Source organism: Lynx canadensis, chromosome C1 (assembly GCF_007474595.2).
Source record: "Lynx canadensis isolate LIC74 chromosome C1, mLynCan4.pri.v2, whole genome shotgun sequence".
NCBI classification, from domain to species: Eukaryota; Metazoa; Chordata; class Mammalia; order Carnivora; family Felidae; genus Lynx; species Lynx canadensis.
Genome location: NC_044310.1, coordinates 20,411,367 through 20,429,186, shown reverse-complemented (window position 1 = coordinate 20,429,186; position 17,820 = coordinate 20,411,367). Strand labels below are relative to the sequence as shown.

Sequence of the window (17,820 nt, the reverse complement as noted above, 5' to 3'; positions counted from 1 at the left end):
CACGCAGGCTCTCTTTCACGGGCACCCTCCCCTTCCCACACAGACCCCCCCCCCCAGGCCCATATACGTGCGCTCCTTGACATCCCCCACCCTCTCTCTCACAGACTCATTCACAAATGCAGCACACACACCCGCTCCCCGACATGCATCCTCGCCACTTTCTCACATGCGTGCGCGCGCGCGCACACACTTTCAGAGCCTCCCTCACACCATCGCTTTCCTTCCTCTGTCTCTCACAAACATTCCCTCTGCCAAGAGTGTAGCTCTGCCGCAGAGCAGCCCCTGACAGTATTTGTCACTGTTCTCCACCGCGTCCTTGGCCTGCCTGGCCTCAGTCCCTTCCCCTCCACCTCCAGCCCTGTACGCTGTGGCCTGGTACTCTTCTGTCATTTCTCTGTTGAGCCAACACGTATATACGGAGCGTCGTTCAACAAATGTTGATTGAGCATGGATTATTGGCTAAGCACTGGGGACACGGGGGACACAGGCCCTTCCCTCATAGAGCTCTCAGTTTTGTGACCAGTTTGTTGCTTATCTCACCTGATGAGATTTTAAGGTAACCCTGGGTCCTGTATGTTGAGGGATGTGTAGGAATTCACAAGAGGAAACATATGGGGAAGGTGTTCCACACAGAGGGAACAGCATATGCAAAGCCTGGAAATAAATCAAGGTATGGTATGGTATGGTAGGCACATGGGGTGATGTTGAGAAGAGACGCTGCATAGAAGGCAGAAGCCAGATGTCACAGAGTTTAGCTGCTGTGATCACAGATTTGGATTTTGTCTAGTGAGCCACAAGGAGTCATGGGAAGTCTTTAGCGACAAAGTAAGGTAGGAAGATACCGGAGGCAGGGAGGCTAGTCGAGAGGCTTACGTGGTACAGATGGGAGATGATGGTGGTCTGATCTAGAAGAGGCAAGTGGAATGGAAGAGGAGGCTCATTTAGGAGCAAGGACCTGTGGCATTCCCCATTCTTTCCTGCGTGACCTCAGGAAAGTCACACAACCTCTAAGCTGGGTCCATCCTGCGAGAGTGGGACAGTACAGGACCTGGGCTTGTAGTAAATGTTCAATCAGTGATAGCCATTGTTGTCATTAACAGTAGGGCACGGGGACATCGGATGAAGAGCACTGAGCCCCTCCTGAGTGCTGGGTACTCTGCCAGGGCTGGGGCCCAGAGGTGAGGTGGTCTGCAGCTCTGGGTAGCCCAAGCACCTGGTAACCACGGCTCACGCAGACAAGATAGGGCTGAACGTGGGGATGCGGGCGAAGCACCCTGGAAGATTAAAGGAGGATGAGGCAGCACCCGTCAGGGCTCTGGGAGGCTCACAAAGGAGCTGGCATTGAGCCAGACCCTAAAGAGGCTCGTTGAACTTGGGCAGGCAGAGGTGGAGGGAGGGGCTTCAGATAAAGGGAACCATGTGGACAATAGCCACATGTTGGCCTTGGGCAGGCCAAGGAGTCTAATCTGGCTGTTGTGCGGGACACAGACTGGGGAGTCTTGGGATGGGATTATGGAGGAGGGGCCAGGTGACCAGCGGCCCCGGCAAAGGGGTGGTCAGCATGGGGTTGAGCCGCACTCTAGAAACCTGATTTGTTGGTGGTGACACGGAATGTGGTCATTAGAGACTGTGCTCCAGGTTCTGCTGCGAAGCCATTGGGTGACCTCAAACAAATACTGTGCCCTCCTTAGTGTCAATTTCCCCATCTGTGTGATGAGGTGATTAGTCTTGAGTAGGAGGGAATTCTGGTATCATGTCCTAGGGTTTGGTCTAGCCAACTTTGCAGGGCATCATCTGGCCTAGAATTCTGGGCCTCAGCAGTGCTTTCTTCCTGAGCATTCTGAGCAAAAAAGAAAGCAACAAAATGAGGGGTTCCCCAGAGACAGATTTGGGGCCTTCTGAGTGAGGGGCCAGGAGCTCAACAGGGAAAAGAGGCATCTTTGCCAGGATCAGACTCCAAGTCCCAGAGGTAACCCAGGAGAGAAGGCCAAGGTCCCTCTTCCCTCCTGCCCTGACCCTTGTAGTGGTAGATGTGGGCCATGTGCCCAGGAGGGCACAGTGCCCAATCCCTGGCCCAAGGGGTGTCAGGACCCTTCCTGCCCACTCAGGGAGGAGCAGGGCTGGAATTCCGGAATGTGGCTCTGGGCTTGGAGTCCCCTGGGGGCGAGGAGCCAGGGGGCCCATCTGGGGGGGGGGGTAGTGGCAGGTAAATGCCTGTGGGCTCCACCATTGATATTTGGGGTTGCCAGGAGTTGTGGTATAAGGCAGGTTCTGGTGACCCCCCAGCTGCCCTGGATCCTAGCTGCAAAGGGCCCTTTAAGCATCTCACCTGTGAGGTGGGGCTGGTAGAGAATTAATTTCCTGTACTATTTTAATTTTGCTGTATTTAATTTGCTGTTTATTTTAATTAATTAACGGCGGTAATCGTCTATCATAACTTGCTGCTGCTGGCTCCTCTTCTTTTCGGAGGGGTGGAAGGCCAGGCCAGGTGATTGCTGAGTCAGCTATGGGGGAGAGGGAGAGCCCTGGGGGTATGTTCCTTTTTGTCTTTGCCCTTCTCAACCCGGGGTCTTCTCTACTCTCCCTGGCTCTCCTCCAAAAGCCCCCCCCACCCCACCCCCACACTCCTCACTTGTGATGCCTCCTACTCCTCTCTCCCCAGGTTGGCCTCAGGGCTTCATGTGAAGTAAAGAGAGGCCAAGGCCCCTGCCTATGCCCCAGTAAATATATTTTAATGTCAGAGGGTGGTGGTTTAGAGGGTAGGGAGCTTGGCATGCAACCCAAGCAGTACTTAGAGACTGGCTTAGGAAACTTTCAAAGTGGAGGTCTGCTTTTTGAATGGCAGCCCCCTTCCCCACTCCAGTGCCCAAAGAGCACACACATTTGTGTGGTCAGGCCTATAGGACCGTAGCGTGTCCACCCACCTGCAAACACATCCACAGCATGTTTTCAGTTATTAGTTAATCTCTAGGATGGACCTCCCTTGTAGGGATGAGGAAATGAAGCCCAGAAAGGCTAAGTGACTTGCCCAAGGTCACACAGCAACTAAGAGAATCAGGGCCCGGATTCTGGTTGTCATCCCTCTGGCTGCGTAGAAAGAGTTAACAGGGGGAGGGAGGGGAAGGGAAGTGGCTTGGGGATTAGGGTAGGGGGGATTAGGTCAGAAGACTGATGGAGCCAGGAAATGGGGTCCTCTGGCTTTGGAGGATGTGGGGAGAGCAGTGGGTTCTTGCCACAGGGGGCTTCCCGAGGTGTGAGGTCTCTGCCACCTGTTTCCATTTCCCTGTGTGTCTTCAGTTGTCTGTTTGGAACTGGGGTTTGCTTTGTCACTTGCACTGTACCATACCAGGGGGGCCCTTCCATGGCTAGGTGGAGCCCTACTTTTATTTAGCAAACACTTACACAGCATTTCCCATATTCCAGGTACTCTTCTAGCTTTATAAATGGATATTCATTTCATCATTAAAGCAGCCCTATGATGATCATCCTTGTTTTATATATCAGAAAACAGGCTTCAAGGGGCACCTGGGTGACTCAGTCGATTAAGCATCCAACTCTTGATCTCGACTCAAGTCATGATCTCATGGTTCCTAAGTTCGAGCCCTGCATCAGGCTCTGTGCTGATGATGCAGAGCCTACTTGGGATTCTGTCTCTCCTTCTCTCTGCCCACCCCCCACTTGTGCACCTGTGCGCGCTCGCTCTCTCTCTCTCTCTCTTTCAAAATAAATAAATATAAGAAAATTTTTTAAAAAAGAAAACAGGCTTTGAAAGGTTAAGTAACTTGCCCAGGGTCCCATAGCTAGTACCTGGTGGACAGCTTTTGCATTTAGAACTCTGGGATCCAGAGTCCTTGTTCTGAACTACCATACTCCCCTCCCCTCTTAATGCTGTAGGTGGGAGATGGGAGCCCTGAATTCCCTGGAGATGTGGCATCTTTGGGGCGTCTCTAGTCTAAGTTGAAAGGGAGATCTGGCCCCACCCTCGCCAACCCCAAGTCTGCTAAGGCAGACAGATCCCACAAATCAAGACAAATCCCCCTGTGGGGGAAGCAGTCAGAGCATCAGGTGGGCCTGGCTGGAAGGCACAGGTCAACAATTAGGAAGCCTTGGGTGGAGCCTGGATTGGGCTGCAGTGCTGGCCATGGTGGGGGTGGGGGGGAGGATTGGGGGGACAATTAAGGTGGGCCTCAGACTGTGCCCTCAGAGAGCTTGCTGTCTGGGAAAACAAGGCAGATGTGTCTGAACAGTTACCAATAGTTGTATAAGACAACAGGAGAAAAACATCACAGAGCATGATGCAGACAAAAAGAGTTTGAGCTTTGGACCCATGTAACTAACCTTAGTTACTTGACTCCTTTCTAAGCCTCGGTTTCCTCACTTGTCAAGGGGAAATAAAAATGGCACTGACTCTATAGGGTTTTATGAGGTTCAAAGGAGATAAAGTGTGAAGGGTGCTCTGGACCAGGGGCTCAGTGAACATCCATCTGTAGATGCTGAGAGCCAATCTCTGGAGAAGGAAAGGGTCCCACCCCTGGGGCTGGTATTGGAGCAGATCAGGATGGGAACGGTAAGGATGAGGAGGGTAATGAGAATCTCACTTTTGGAGTCAGGCTGCTTGAGTTTAAATCCCAAACATGACGAGTTGCTTACCCTCTCTGGGCCTTGATTTTCCTATCTGTAAAATGGTATTATAATAGTGTTTCCCACCCCCCACAGGGTATTATGAGGATTAAACTAGTTAATTCACTTATTCAGTAAGCAATATTGAGTACCTGCTAGGTACCAAATATATTGCTACTCACTGCAGATAATAAGTGGTCAATACATGTTAGCAATCTTATTATCATTATTCATATTGGGGGTGGCTATTCAGGGAGGAGGCAGAGGCTGAGGCTTTTAGAATGGAGTTGAGTGACACAATAAAATGTTGTAGAAGTAACAGCAGGCTGATATTTATTGAGTGCTTACTATGTGCCAGGCACATTAGCTCAGGTACTTGTATTATCTCCGTTTTGCAGATAGGAAACAAGTTCAAAGAGGTGTAGTGACATGCCCAGAGAAACACAGCTTGTAAGGGGTAGAGCTGGAGATTGAGAGACTCAAAAGCCAGGCTGTTAAATCACAAAGCTATAAACCTGCTTAAGAGATGTTGTAGGGTGGGGGCAGTGATCCAGCAGAGGAAGGAGGGGGAGACCTTGCCAGGAGAGGGACAGAAGTGGGCAAGGCCTCCAAATTCAGGAAACAATGAGGGAATGGACCAAGTCAGTATATGCTCCCCCAGTGGTTTTCCCCGTCAGTAAACAAGGTATGAGCTCAGGGTAGGGAGCAAGTGAAGACTGGAAGAGGTCATCTTGAGAAATGGGCACAATTGAAAACGATGGGGAGCCAGCTCATTCCAGGCATAGTCCACAGTATCAGCAAAGGCCCAGAGGTGAGAATGAGAAGAATGGTTTAGGGCTGAGAAGTGGAGGAAATGGCTAAGAGAGGTCAGAATGAGGGTTGGGAGGACTGGTGGCCTCAGGGGCCTAGGGAGAGTGACAGCCCCAGGGAAATAGGGAGGGTGACAGATTCAAGAGGCTTAGCTAATATAGAAATAGAAATAACCCCCCCGTCTGGACAGGAAACAGAGCATAGTGATCAAGAGGGCAGGCTCTGGAGGCAAATCCTAGCCAGGCTGCGATCAGAGCAAGTTGCTTGAGGCCTCATTTTCAAAGTGAGGAGTAATGCCGGTACCCACCTAAGATGGGACAATCTGTGAGAAGGGATTAGCACAGGGCCTGGCACACGGTAAGCACTCGATTCATTCATTCATTCCCCAACTACCAGGTGCACATTTAGTGTCAGGTACTTTCCTAGGACGCACAGCAGAGAACAAAGTAGAGAAAAACCCCCGCCCTCAAGGAGCTTACATTTAGAGGGTGAAACAGTTAACACCAAAATAAAGTAAAGTACATGGTGTGTTAGATGTTGATGAGTGTCAAGGAGAAAAATGAAACAGGGAAAGGGCTTGGGGAAGGCCAGGGTTGCAGGGTTAAGTAAACTTATAAATGGAGATTATTATTAGTATTATTTGTATAGCGGGTTTTAGTAGAAAAAGCACCTTCCAGTTTATAAGGTGTTTTTCCTTCATGAGAATCACTCAAGGTGTAGGTGTTGCTGTCCCCCTTTTGTAGATGAGGACACTGAGGCTCAAAGAGAAGAATCTGACCCAGGAGTCACAATTGTGAGGATAGTGCTGGCTCCCTAGGACTCCGGGTGACAAGAGAGTGTTATTCCCAAGAGTCTAGAGGACAGAAGGAGAGAAGGGTTAATGGGGGAGGATATGGGCAGTGGCCAGTGACCAGGGATGGAGCTGAACTGGAGAGCAGGGGCAGAGGCCTGCTTCCTGGAGCCAGAGGTACAGTCAGCATACCCCAGCATGGCCTGATCAGGGTGAGTTCAGAGAGTGGCTGGACCCAGGGGCAGCCCTGAGGGCAGAGCGGGGGCAGCAGGCTGGGCCTGAGACACTGTGTGATTGAGCAAAGGGGCAGAATCTGTCCAGAACTGAGTGAGTGTGTGGGTGGTATGGAGACTGTGGGGAGGGGGAAAGAGGAGAGGAAGAAGTTAGCTCCACTGACCAGACAAGAGGCCACAACGAGGAAGGAGGTTGGCGGGGGCCAGAGCTGGCTGTGAAGGCTCTTGAATGTCAGGCTAAAGACCTCAGCAGCAGTAGGGAGCCATTACAGGTTTTGGAGCAGGGACATTGTGTCACGAGAATGACACTGAAGAAGACAAATGTGGCACTAGGCAGAGGAGGTTCAGTGGAGGCATTTTGGAGGTGGGGAGCCCACTGGGGGACTGTCATAGCTGAGCAAGAAAGAAATGGCGAGGTCAGGTTGGAGAAACAGCTTGGACTAGTGGAAAGAGGGACCTGGGAGATGAATTCCTGACCGCTAGCTTTGGGTCTGCCTCACATTTTCTTTCTTACTTTATTATTATTATTATTATTATTATTATTATTTTATTATTATTTTTTTTTTGCCTCACATTTTCTGAGGGGCCCTGGGCTAGTCCTTTCCCATCTATTTCCCCATTTGGATTGAACTAAAGACTCCCCACCCCCTCTCTTTTTTTCTTTTTCCCTAAACATTTGAGCAAAGGATCCATTTTGAGAAGATGATGGAACTTCTCTTGAGAAAAATACAAAAAAAAATTTTTGGTTACAATGTTGGGAGGTTTACAGATCTGCCAAAGTCCATCCATGGAACCAAATTAAGTGATCAATAGTAATAAAAATAGCAGGTAGCATTACATGCTTATTACAGGCCAGGGGCTTGGCAGAGTGGTATACATCATGATCTTGTGAAGTCTGTTCAACAACCCTGTGAGGTAGGTACCATTATTATTATTCTGTTTTACAGATGGGGAAACTGAGGAAGCCTAGAGAGGTGGAGTGATTTGCCCAAAGTCAAAGCTGGAATTGGAGCCTGGGTCTGTCAGCTCGAGAGCCCAAGATCATCACCGCTAAAATTAAGGCTAGGATTCTAGTATGGAGGATGGGGACATGGCAGGGAGGGGTCAGATGTGGGAGGATTTTCAAAGAAAGCTGTGGAAACGCACAGCTAGAGGTGAACTGTGGAAAAGGAGAGTGGTACCACTCAGTCCCGAGGTGATAGGTGGTTGGAAGCGAGGAGCTAGAGATGAAGACTCCATTTGAAGCTCCCTGGTCTAGCTTCTGGGGGGGGGGGGGGGCTGGGGGAGGGTACCTGTCCCACATGACTCCCAGGTAAGTGACTTGCTCTGGAGACTGCTGGGAAGAAGTAGGGTATGGGGCTGCTCTGTCTTCTAGGTCAGATTATGCTCTGCCCCCCTGGCAAGAGAGGACTTACTCCTGACTCATTGACTCAGCCTCCAGTGCAATCTCTGGTATCTACCCTCCCTTCCCATTCCCAAGGCCATTAGGAAGGGCCAGTGGGCTTTGATCCCTCTAGGGGAGCTCGGAAGTGGAGACACCCTTTCCATCCCAGAAAAGAGTATTGGGGCCCATCTCCTGAGATGAGAGTGGAATCTGGACCCAAGCAGCATGTGGTGCATGTTAGGCTCTGGTTTAGACCCTGGTCAGCAGTACCATCTGGAAGGAGGTAATCTAGATTAGACTAGGGCATAGCCTTAGGCTGGAATCTAGATTTATGGTGGGTTGGACTTGGCCATCTAGAACAGAGGTTGGCAAACCTTCTGTAAAGAGTTCGATAATACAAATTTTAGGCTATAGACCATTGGGTGTTGGTCATGACTACTCAACTCTGCCATTGTACCTTGAAAGCAGTCATAGACAATGCATAAATGAATGAGCATGGCTGTGTTCCCATCAAACTTGAGTTATAAAAACAGATAGCGGGTTGGATTTGGCTCTTGGGCCATAGTTTGCCAACTCTTGATCTAGAACCTCATTCTTCCTAAGGATGTCTAGATCTTAAATGTTACTAGACAGTGATCTAAGCAAATAAGGTTGTGGCCTCAGGCTATCAGGCCGGTTAACATGGAAAACAGTCCATACCACACTCTTGCTGGGATCTAGATATTGAAAATTGGTGAACAAGACATGTGTTAGACAGTGGTTTAAAGCAGACTAAGCCGTAATCTCTGGCTGAGCCTAGATTCACAGAAAGCTGGGGTGGGGTGGTGTGGGGTGGTGAGATTTAGACCAACACGTAAGGTTGTGGTCTGAATATAGGGAAGTGGGTGAGCTAAAGCCACACAGATATTGATCTAGAGCAGGCAAAGTCTTGGCCCTAAGCCAGAGTACCATATGATCTAGAACAACACTGTCCAATAGAAATGTAATGGGAGCCATACGTGTAATCTAAATTTTCTAGTAGTCACATTAAACAAAATTAAAAGCGATAAATGAATTGATGTTAATAATGTATTTCATGTAACCCAATATACCCAAAACCTTACCGTTTTAACATACAATCATTATAAAATAGTTTCCTTTTTTTCTTCTTCTTCGTATTTAGGCTTCCAAACCTGATGCATATTCTGTGCTTACGACATATCTTAATTCCAACTAGCCACGTTCCCAGTGCTCAAGTTAGTTTCCACCATATTGGGCAGCACAGGTTTAGAAATGGGCTTTTCTTTGGGACCAGGATCCAGAGGAGTCATGAGCCAGAATGATCTGGAGTGAATAGAGTTGGACACGCCAGGGGTTATACTCTTAGCGGACTTGAAGTGGATGTAGACTGGCTCACCCTAGGGGAGCATTTAGGCTCTGGGTTGGGAGTTGGGAGGGGGTCCCTCCTTTGCAGTCCTGACCAAGTGGACTCCAGCTCTTCCCTCCCTCATCCCAGAGTCACCTCCGACTCTGGAGTCTGGTCTGGCCTGGCAGGTGGGGGTGGGGCAGGGTAGCAGCTGGACCCTTGAGGGAGCAGGAGCTCCACCCCTCCAAGCCAGCTGCTGCCAGCCTTCCTGGACTGACTGTGTGGAAACAGGGGGCCCAGAGACAGAAATAAACTGCCAGGTTTCCGGGGCGGAGTGGGGGGCCTGCCAGCCTTTGTGCTTCCTTGCTGGAGGGAGGGGGGGGGCAGGAAGCAACTCCATGCCCTGTCCCAGGCTGTTACCCCTCTGTGCCATCTCCCCTCACCCCCAGGTGCCTTCACTCCCATGGCTCTGAGGCTAGGCTAAGTCTAGAATTTGGTGGGTTAGTGAACCCTGTGGGCCCAGGAGCCTGGGTCAGACCCTTGGGAACCAAGGGTGATCCCCAGGGCCCTAGACAAAGCTTTGTGGCCATGGGGATAGTGCCTATGTGCTCATTTCTAGGACTCCATCCCGGGGAAACCTGCTAGCTACCCCAGGGCAGAAGCTGAACAGATTCAGAGGGTTGCCGTGGGGTATTAGACTAGGAATTGGAAGATCTGCATTGGATGCTCACCTCTGCCACTAACTGGCCAAAGGCAACTTTGGCAAATCACACGTTGAGCCTGTTTCCTTCCCTCTAAGAAGGGTGTTTGTCCTGCTGATCTCAGGGCACTGTACTTCAATAGTTAACTCAGACTCTGGAGCCAAAGTTTATCTGACTCTGGCCTCTGCCATTGTGTGAACTTTAGCAGGTCACTTAACCTTCCTGAGCCTCAGTTTCTTCATCAGCAAAAAGGGGATATTACCTACTTTATGGGAACCTTATAATGAAGTGAGTTAATACATGCAGGGCAAGTACTCAGTGTTGGCTATTACCATTGGGTAGTTGATAAGTTCAGTTGAGTTGTAAGTGAAAATACATTATTCACATGCAAGGGGTTCTTCCCCTGAAAAGAGTTCTCTCGGACCCCCCTCATTTTATAAATGGAAAAACTGAGGCCCTCAAAAGGGAAGGTGTTTTGCCCAGAGAGGCACACAGCAAGTAAAACCTTTATTTGGTACCCACCATATAAAGCCAGGTAGCACATCCCCAATTTACAGGTAAGGAAATCGAGGCCGATGATTGGCCACTGGTGCACAGTGGCGCTATCCAGTGAGGCCTGAGTCCGCCGCTGGGGAGGGAGTGCCCAGGCCATCCGTGCTCACCCGAGGAGGGGCGTACAGGTAGCGGGCGCCCTAGAGCCGCCGCCCGAGCCAGGCGCGCTATTAATAATCCCGCCGCTCCGCCCGCCCGAGAGCGCAGGTCCGGACCGCCGCCGGGCGCCTCCCGGGCCTGGGCCGGGGCCTGAGCCCGAGCCGGATCGCGGCGGCCCTCCCCTTCCCCCGCCACGTGACACCCCCCCCCCCCCCGACTCCGCGGGCAGCCGAGGGCCCGGGCTGGCGGAGGGCGGGCCGGGGGCCAGGAAAAAGCCGAAAACACCGAGGCTGGGCCGCTCCCCTCCCGCTCAAAATAGCCCCCGGCCGGGGCTGCCACGCATTCCGCCGGGCCCGGGGCGCGGGAAGGGGCGGCCGGCCCGGCCCCCGCCCGGCCCGACGTGGCTGCCTCGCCGGGTTGGAGGGGGGGGGGGGCGAGGGCGGGCCGCGCGGCCGGCCGGCATGTGGCTCTCCTTCGGGGAGCCTTGGCAGCCCGGACTGCGCGCTGCGCCGGGATGATGGAGAGCTTCTGGAATTTCCTGCAGCTGGAGAGCGCGGCCGGCCGGGGGAGCGGGCTGAGCGCGCGGCTCGGGAAGGGGCGCCTCGAAGCCCGACCCTAGGGGGCGCCTCCGCGGCGAGGGCCGTGGGGGGACATCTCTTTACCCGCCCCCAGGCCGCTGGAGTGGAGGGCGGCACACCTCCCCTCCCCCCGCCGCTCTTCGCGGCTCTGGCGGGGGTCCAGTCCCGCCCCTCCCGGCCTGGGCGGCGGAGAGGGGCCAGGTGCAGGCAACGCCCCTCCCCCAGCCGCCTGGTTTCCCTCTCGGCCCGTCACCTCCTCCAGGAGTCAGAAGCTCCACGGCCTCATCTGGGAGGGGGGTGGGGGGGTGGCAGGGATCAGGGGGCAGCGCCGGCCTGCCAGGTAGCCGGAGAGGCGGCGGCGGCGGCGGCGGCGGGAAAACTCGGAGGCGGACTGTTCCGGCCCGAGAACTGCTGGGCCTACGGACCAGAGCCTCCTGCTCGAGCAAGAGGAGCCCCAGGGCTTCTAGGAGGGAGGCGAGGCCGTCTTCTCCCAACACCCCCCCCCCGCCACTCCCCTCACCCCCCCGCAACTGCCGAGCGGGTGGGGGGCGGACGTGCCGGAAAAATCCTGGACAGTTTTCTGGACGTTGGCGGCAGCTTTCTTTGGGGGCAGCTCTGCACCTTGCAGGTCCTGAAGTCCAGAAAAGGGCTCCGGGAGGGAGGGGGTTCCTTTTACAGGAGCCCTGAGATCCAGGGGAGTAGGTAAGTGACCTCTCAGGGCTCACTTTTGGAAGGGGGAGGGAAAGAGGTCTACCTTGCCCTTTGTGGGGGAGGGGAAGGGATGCTTTCCCACACTTTGCTAGTTCCAATACCATTTGGCGCTCTGCAAACTGTTGAACCGTTTGGCAACTCAGGCGCCTCCCTCGCCTGGGGTGGACTACCTCTCCCCTTGCCAAGGGTCCCTGTTCAACTTCCATTTCCTGCCCCAGCCCAGCACACCCTCACCACGTTAAACAAAAGCAGTGGAGGTGGGTACAGTTGGAATCCCTCCTCTGCTACCCACTGGTTGTGTGACCTTGAGCTAGTCCCTTTGCTCATCTGAAAAACTAGATAATAGTAGGTAGGCCATGGCCTTGTGGAGCTTCAAGTTGCACAATGTTTAAAGCAATTACCACAGTGTCTGCACGTAGTAAGGACAGGAAATAAAGGGCACCTGTGTAACATACAGTCTCATTCAGAGCCCTTAAAGTATTTGAATCCCCTTCCCCTCCAACAACCCTGTGAACTTTGGCTTCTCAAGGTAAGTAGTGCCTCTCAAGCTGGGGAGGGTGGAAAGATGTTGGTTTTACTGGGTGTTCATTTATTCGTTGAACACATAGTTAACGTTCTCAGCTAGCTCCAGACTAGGGAAGAGACATTGAATTTGTGCTGGGGACTGGCCACCAAACTTTGTTAAAGCTGCAAGGGCTGTTAGAAGTCCTTCCTGCTAAGCTAGCTCTTAGTACAGATGGAGGAACTGAGGCCCACAGAGGGGGCCAGGTCTCTTCATAATACTCCTTCTAATGTTCCTTGGGAGTGGGAGTGGGGGCTGGCAGGGAGCCCTGGGCCAGGGGAAGCTGGGCAGCCCCTGGCCTGGCTCCCTGGGGTATGGCCTAGGCAGTCTGAGAGTCTGGTGGAATCCTGCTTTCCTTTCCCTCCCATCACCGCGCTGACCTTTCACTCCACCTCTGCTAGAGTGGGTGGGGGTGGAACCCAGATACCCAGATTCAAATTAAGATCCCTTTTGGCTCCCCCTCAGCCCAGGATGTTGGGCCTGGGCCTGTGTCAATTCCCACCCTTCCCTCCCCCCATGACCCCCTCCCCCCCTCCAGCTCTCCCTGTTTCCTGTTGGATTGGCCTTCCTTATGTACTGGAAGGAACTCAAGGCTCCATTTGTTGTCTGTGTGAACTTGAGCAAACTATGTGCCTCTGTGAGCCTCAGTTTGCTTTTCTGCAAAATGGAGTGGACATAAAAGCTACCTAGCAGAACACTTCTTTCAGGAGCATCCCAGAGGCTTTCTGGCAGAGGTTCATTTAAATAATAAAAGCCAGAGATTCCCTAGAATGTACTTTCAAGGCCAGCAATGGGGAACAGAGCCTTTCTTTACCTGTGGTTTGGGGAAGCAGCTTGGGGGGTGGGGGTGCCAGGGGCCCTGGGATAAGAAGTGGGGTGGGGATGAATGTCCACCAGACCATTTTGGCATAGTCCAGATTCGAGCAAATTTATGTGGCCCAGATTCCAGGGCTGCCAGGTGTCCGTGTCTTTGAACCCACTGCTGGGCAGTTCTTATAAGCTCCTCTCTAGGACTGTAGACGCCCTCTCCTGACTAATCCAGCCCCACCTCCTTCCGCCTCAGGGAAGTCCTCCTGGGCTTCCTGTACCCCCTCAATTTCTCTCCAACCCATAGAGAGCTCTCCGTGAGAGACTGAAGAGAGAGGGACCAGTAGCCACAGTTGGGCTCTGTGACTTCGGGCAGGCCACTTCCCCTCTCTGGGCCTTCATTTCCTCCTGCATAGCAGAGGAGGCTGGATTAGTGACTCCCTAAGGCACCTTCCAGCTCTGACAGGCTCCGAGACTCTGTTGACTGATGTATCCTAGGAGATAGGAGCACACAGAACCCAGTCAGATGGGAGATTCCTGTGGAGGTATCCCCACCTCCAGAAGACTGGAGTGCCTCCCTTCCCTACACACATTGCTCAGGGACACTGGCAGAGATTGTGGTGGGCGGAGGGGGCATGGCACCCAAGCGAGTGGTACTGCTGATTCCCAGGGTGTCTCTTGTCAGTAGAGAGGCCTGTGCCTAAGAACAAGAGCTTGTGTCAGTCGGGGCTGTGAGACCGCTTGCTTCTAGGGGAAGGGAATGTGTGTGTCAGTGACCAGTCAGCCTCTAGGGAATGGGGGGTGCGGTGCACGAGGCAGCTAGCTTGTGGGATGGTGTGTCCGGAAGAGCGATCGAAGGGGCCGTATATTGGGGTGTGTGCAAGACAAGAAAGCTGGCGGTGGCAAAGAAAGAAACATAGATGAACCAGAGAGCGAAGCTCTGGGTTCGGGCAGACAGCGCGGGGAGCCTCCAGCCCTACTGGGAAGTGACGGAAGATTCAGCACAGTCTGACACAGTACGGTCTTGCCTGTGCCTAGGTTAGTCGGCTTGTTTACAGGTGTTGAGCTGAACCGCACTGTTCGGGATTGCAGTTGTCATGTTCTATTGTAGGGGTTTCGTCAAGGTTTCCTGAACAGTGAGTGTCTGGCTGTTTTGAGGGGTGTGTGTATGGGACTGTATTTATTGTAAGGCAGTGAGCAGCTCCTGTCCATTTGGGGTGCTTATCAGATTGTACGAGAGGCATCGTTTCTGGCTGTTAGAAAGCCTTAGGCTACATTAGGGAGATTGCCTGGCTGTAAAGGAAGGTGTTTTCAAGCTGTGAGCGAATCCTGGCCGCGTTTTGGGTGCCTCTTTCCCCTCCATCTCTTCGGGGAGGGAGGTCTCCTGTCTTAATCAGTGCCTCCGCAGGTAGGCAAGCAGGCGGTTGCTAGCCTGCTCACACTTGCAGTAATTTTACCACGGTGCCTAAGTCAGGAACAGGCGTGAATTGACCTTTTAACCCCTTCCCCGCCACAGGATTAGACTCTGTTTCCTGTTCAATCTCCTCCAGAACCAGTTCCATCCCGCCTGGGGGGCCCCCCCAAGGAGCGGATAAGCAACCCCCCATCTCTCCTCTCCTCCCTCCCCTGTGGAGCTTTGGGGGGGGGGGGCTGAGGGCCAGGCTGGTGCAGGGTCTGGCAGGAGCTGAGGGCCCAGGCGGGAGTGATAAATATTGAAGAGGAGGGATTTCGGTGTGGGCTGGAGCAGCTGCAGTGGTTCGAGTGTCACACTATCTCTCCCCAGGTTTACTGACCCATTTCCATTCACGCGGCTGCCGGTTTCCTAGCAACGGCAACAGTCCCCCCAGAACAGGCGGAGTGTGTGTCTGCCATTAGCGACTGCCGCAACTGTGTCAAGGTTACCCCGCTCCCTGCAAACCCACCCCGGCGGGTTTGTTTTCTGCCAGCGCCTGGCACACACAGTGCCAGCCAGGGAGGGGGAGGGGAGGGGGCTGGGGGCCAGCCCAGGGGCTTGGGTGGGGGTGGGGGGCCCCCCCAAGGAGGAGCTGCAGTTCCCGGTCCAGTGGGAGCCAACTTGGACTGAGGCCGAAGCAGCTGCCCCCCCCCCTCCTTGGCTGGTGGAATTCCTGAGCCCGAGGGGAGCAGGGGGCGGGGCTGTCCCTCAGCCCTGACCCCCGAGATTCCAGAGCCTGGGGGGAGGGGTGTGGGCCGAGGGGCCTCCGGGAAGCCTGCCTGATCTGACCCCACCTGGCTTGTTCTGCTCCTGCCCTGGCTTCCTCCCACTCCTGCGCAGCAACATGCTCTTCTCTGCTCACAGCTCTTTGTCCCAACCTCTGTGCCTGCTCTCCCCCCCCTCAGACTCCCCAGGGCAGGGTTATATTTCTCCCATCAGACTAGGGGCTCCTGAGGTTGGGGTTCATGATTTGTTCTTTCCTTCTCCTCAGTACCAGCTCCTGACTGTTTTTCCAAATGTCATGGGAGATGAGATTAAACAGTTGGGGTGGCAAAGGATAATTTTTCTTAACAGGGACTAGCAGGGCAAATGCCCTCATTCCACCTCCTCAGTGAAGTCAATTCTGCTTGCAATCCCCAGGCCCCCCGGCACCCCCATCCCCCAAGTGCAGAACTCCAAGTTCTGCGCCACTTAAATGGGAGTGGCCATAGGAAATAAAGTTACCTCTCTTTTTCACCCTAAAAGCCTGGCTGCAAAGGGTTAAAGCAGCTGCACCCCCCCCCCACCTTGCCTTGGTATGTGAGCTCCCCCAGGCTGGGGGGATGGGAGGAGGATGGGGGGGGGGGTCTGTCGCCTTATAGCCACTCATGTGGTCAGCTCAGACCTGACCAGTCACATTCCTGCCCAGGAGGACTGGGGCTTGAGGTGGAGGGGCAGGGGCCTGGAGGGGGCTGGGTTGGTAGGAATGGAGAGGGGGTACCAAGAAGCTGGAGCAAGGGGCTGCTGGGAACATGGAAGCATTATGCCACATAAACCCCAGAAAGCCTGAATCAATCTACCCTCCATTCCTCTGGGCCTCGGTCTCCCTGTCTTTCTTCCCAGTTTGCACCTGCCAAAACATTCCCGTGATCCACATAGCTGTGATACAGGTACAGACCTGGTCCCACTTCTAAACAAAGAGAAGAGTGTGGCAGAAGCAGTTTCTGACATGCAGAGCGGCACAGAGACTTGTGGGTAGCCTCCAGTGTGACTTTCCGGTGCTTGGAGGAGGTCGGCTGGGTTTTTGGCTGGGTCAGAGGCTCTGAGATCTAGGGTACAGAGCAGGCTGTGCTAGACAGTAGAAAGAGGCCTGGGCGGAGCCCCAGAAAGCCTGGTTCTTTGCCCGGCCCTGTGCTTGACTCCTCATGGCCTCAGTCTCCCCATCTGAGGGGCTTAGGCCTGTGGTCTCTAAAAGTCCTCCTGTCCTATAAGTCAGTGGCTCTGGGTTAGGGATGAGGAGTGGGGGGCAATGGTCTGGAGGGATGTGGGAAGCTGCCAGCTCAAGGGGGAGTTTGCAACGCGATCCCAGAGCGAAAATAGCCCAGGTCATTTTCAGCTGCTTAGGCTGAGGGAGGTATCTGATCCTGGCAGGGCAGGGCAGCTTGGGCAGGGGGCAGGGAGGAGCATTCTGTAAAGCTCTGGGAAACCGGACCCCAGGATGGGAGGGTGGGGAAAGGTTGGCAAGCCCAGCCGGGCTTCCTGAGACCCTCTGGGTCCTGGTAGCACCCCCACCCCCAGCCCCACCCCCACAATGAAAAGACTAGGAATGCAGAGGGTTAACCGGAGGTGAGGGTTGCACTCCGGGCCCCCTTTGGGTCCTGGCCTGGATGAGGTGAAAGGTCAGCCCCAAGGAGTCCAGGCACAGCTGGGGAAAGAGTAACCCGATCCTTCTCCCTAGCTGGCTCAGGGGATCACAGAGCCGCCTCCCCCAGGAAAGGTGCTTTGACATCCCCAGGAAGGAGTTTGTTTCTACTTGTTCTCAGCAGGGGTTGGGGGCTAAGGGAGGATCTTGGCCCAAGGGGTCTGGGAGAGCTGCAGGCCTGGTGCCCCAGCCAGCATGGCAGTGCTTTGTCATCCCGGGGTCAGGGGAGGTGGAGGTGAGCCTGCTGGAAAGGTTAGAGGTAGCCTGTTCTGGCCCTGCTCTCACTCTCTGCCCCATTTATAATGACTGACGGCCAACCTTGGAGATGCAAAGCTTAGAGGCTCTTCCCCCTCAGCACACGTACACTGTCTGATGAGTGAGAGAAACCGCCTGATACTAGACTGTGACATTGACATGTGTTTGGGGTGGAGAATTACACCTTGACTCAGATTGTTTTGCCGTCCGCGGTTGTGTGTGTGGTGGGGTGTTAGAATGTAAGGTGGTATGATTGGTAGAGACAATACACAGAAGAACACGGGCTCTAAAGTCAAGTTTGACTTGGGTTCAAATCCTTGCTTTTGCCTTACGTGAGCTAGTAAACCTAAACCTCAGTTTCCCCACCCACAAAATGAGACTAATACCACTCCCCACAAAAGGTCATTGTAAGGATGGGCACAGAATAAGGGCTCAGTAAAAAGTAACCTTAATGGGCTTGACCGTCTGCTAAGGTGACCCTGTTGAAGCTCCTGGTCTGACTCTAGGGCCGGAAAGAGT

General features: G+C 53.7%; 1 protein-coding gene across 7 annotated transcripts in view; it reads left to right on the top strand.

Annotated features, from left to right (window-relative positions):
• AHDC1 (AT-hook DNA binding motif containing 1) overlaps positions 1 to 17,820 on the top strand; it is a 64,235-nt gene that overhangs the window by 15,234 nt on the left and 31,181 nt on the right. The window contains exon 1 of one of the 7 annotated variants that reach the window (XM_030325189.1): positions 11,643 to 11,814. The exons of the other annotated variants lie outside the window; for them this stretch is intronic. The gene's annotated coding sequence lies outside the window, so the exon portion shown is untranslated. Of the gene's footprint in view, positions 1 to 11,642; positions 11,815 to 17,820 lie in introns of those variants that run through there. 7 annotated transcript variants of the gene reach the window in all.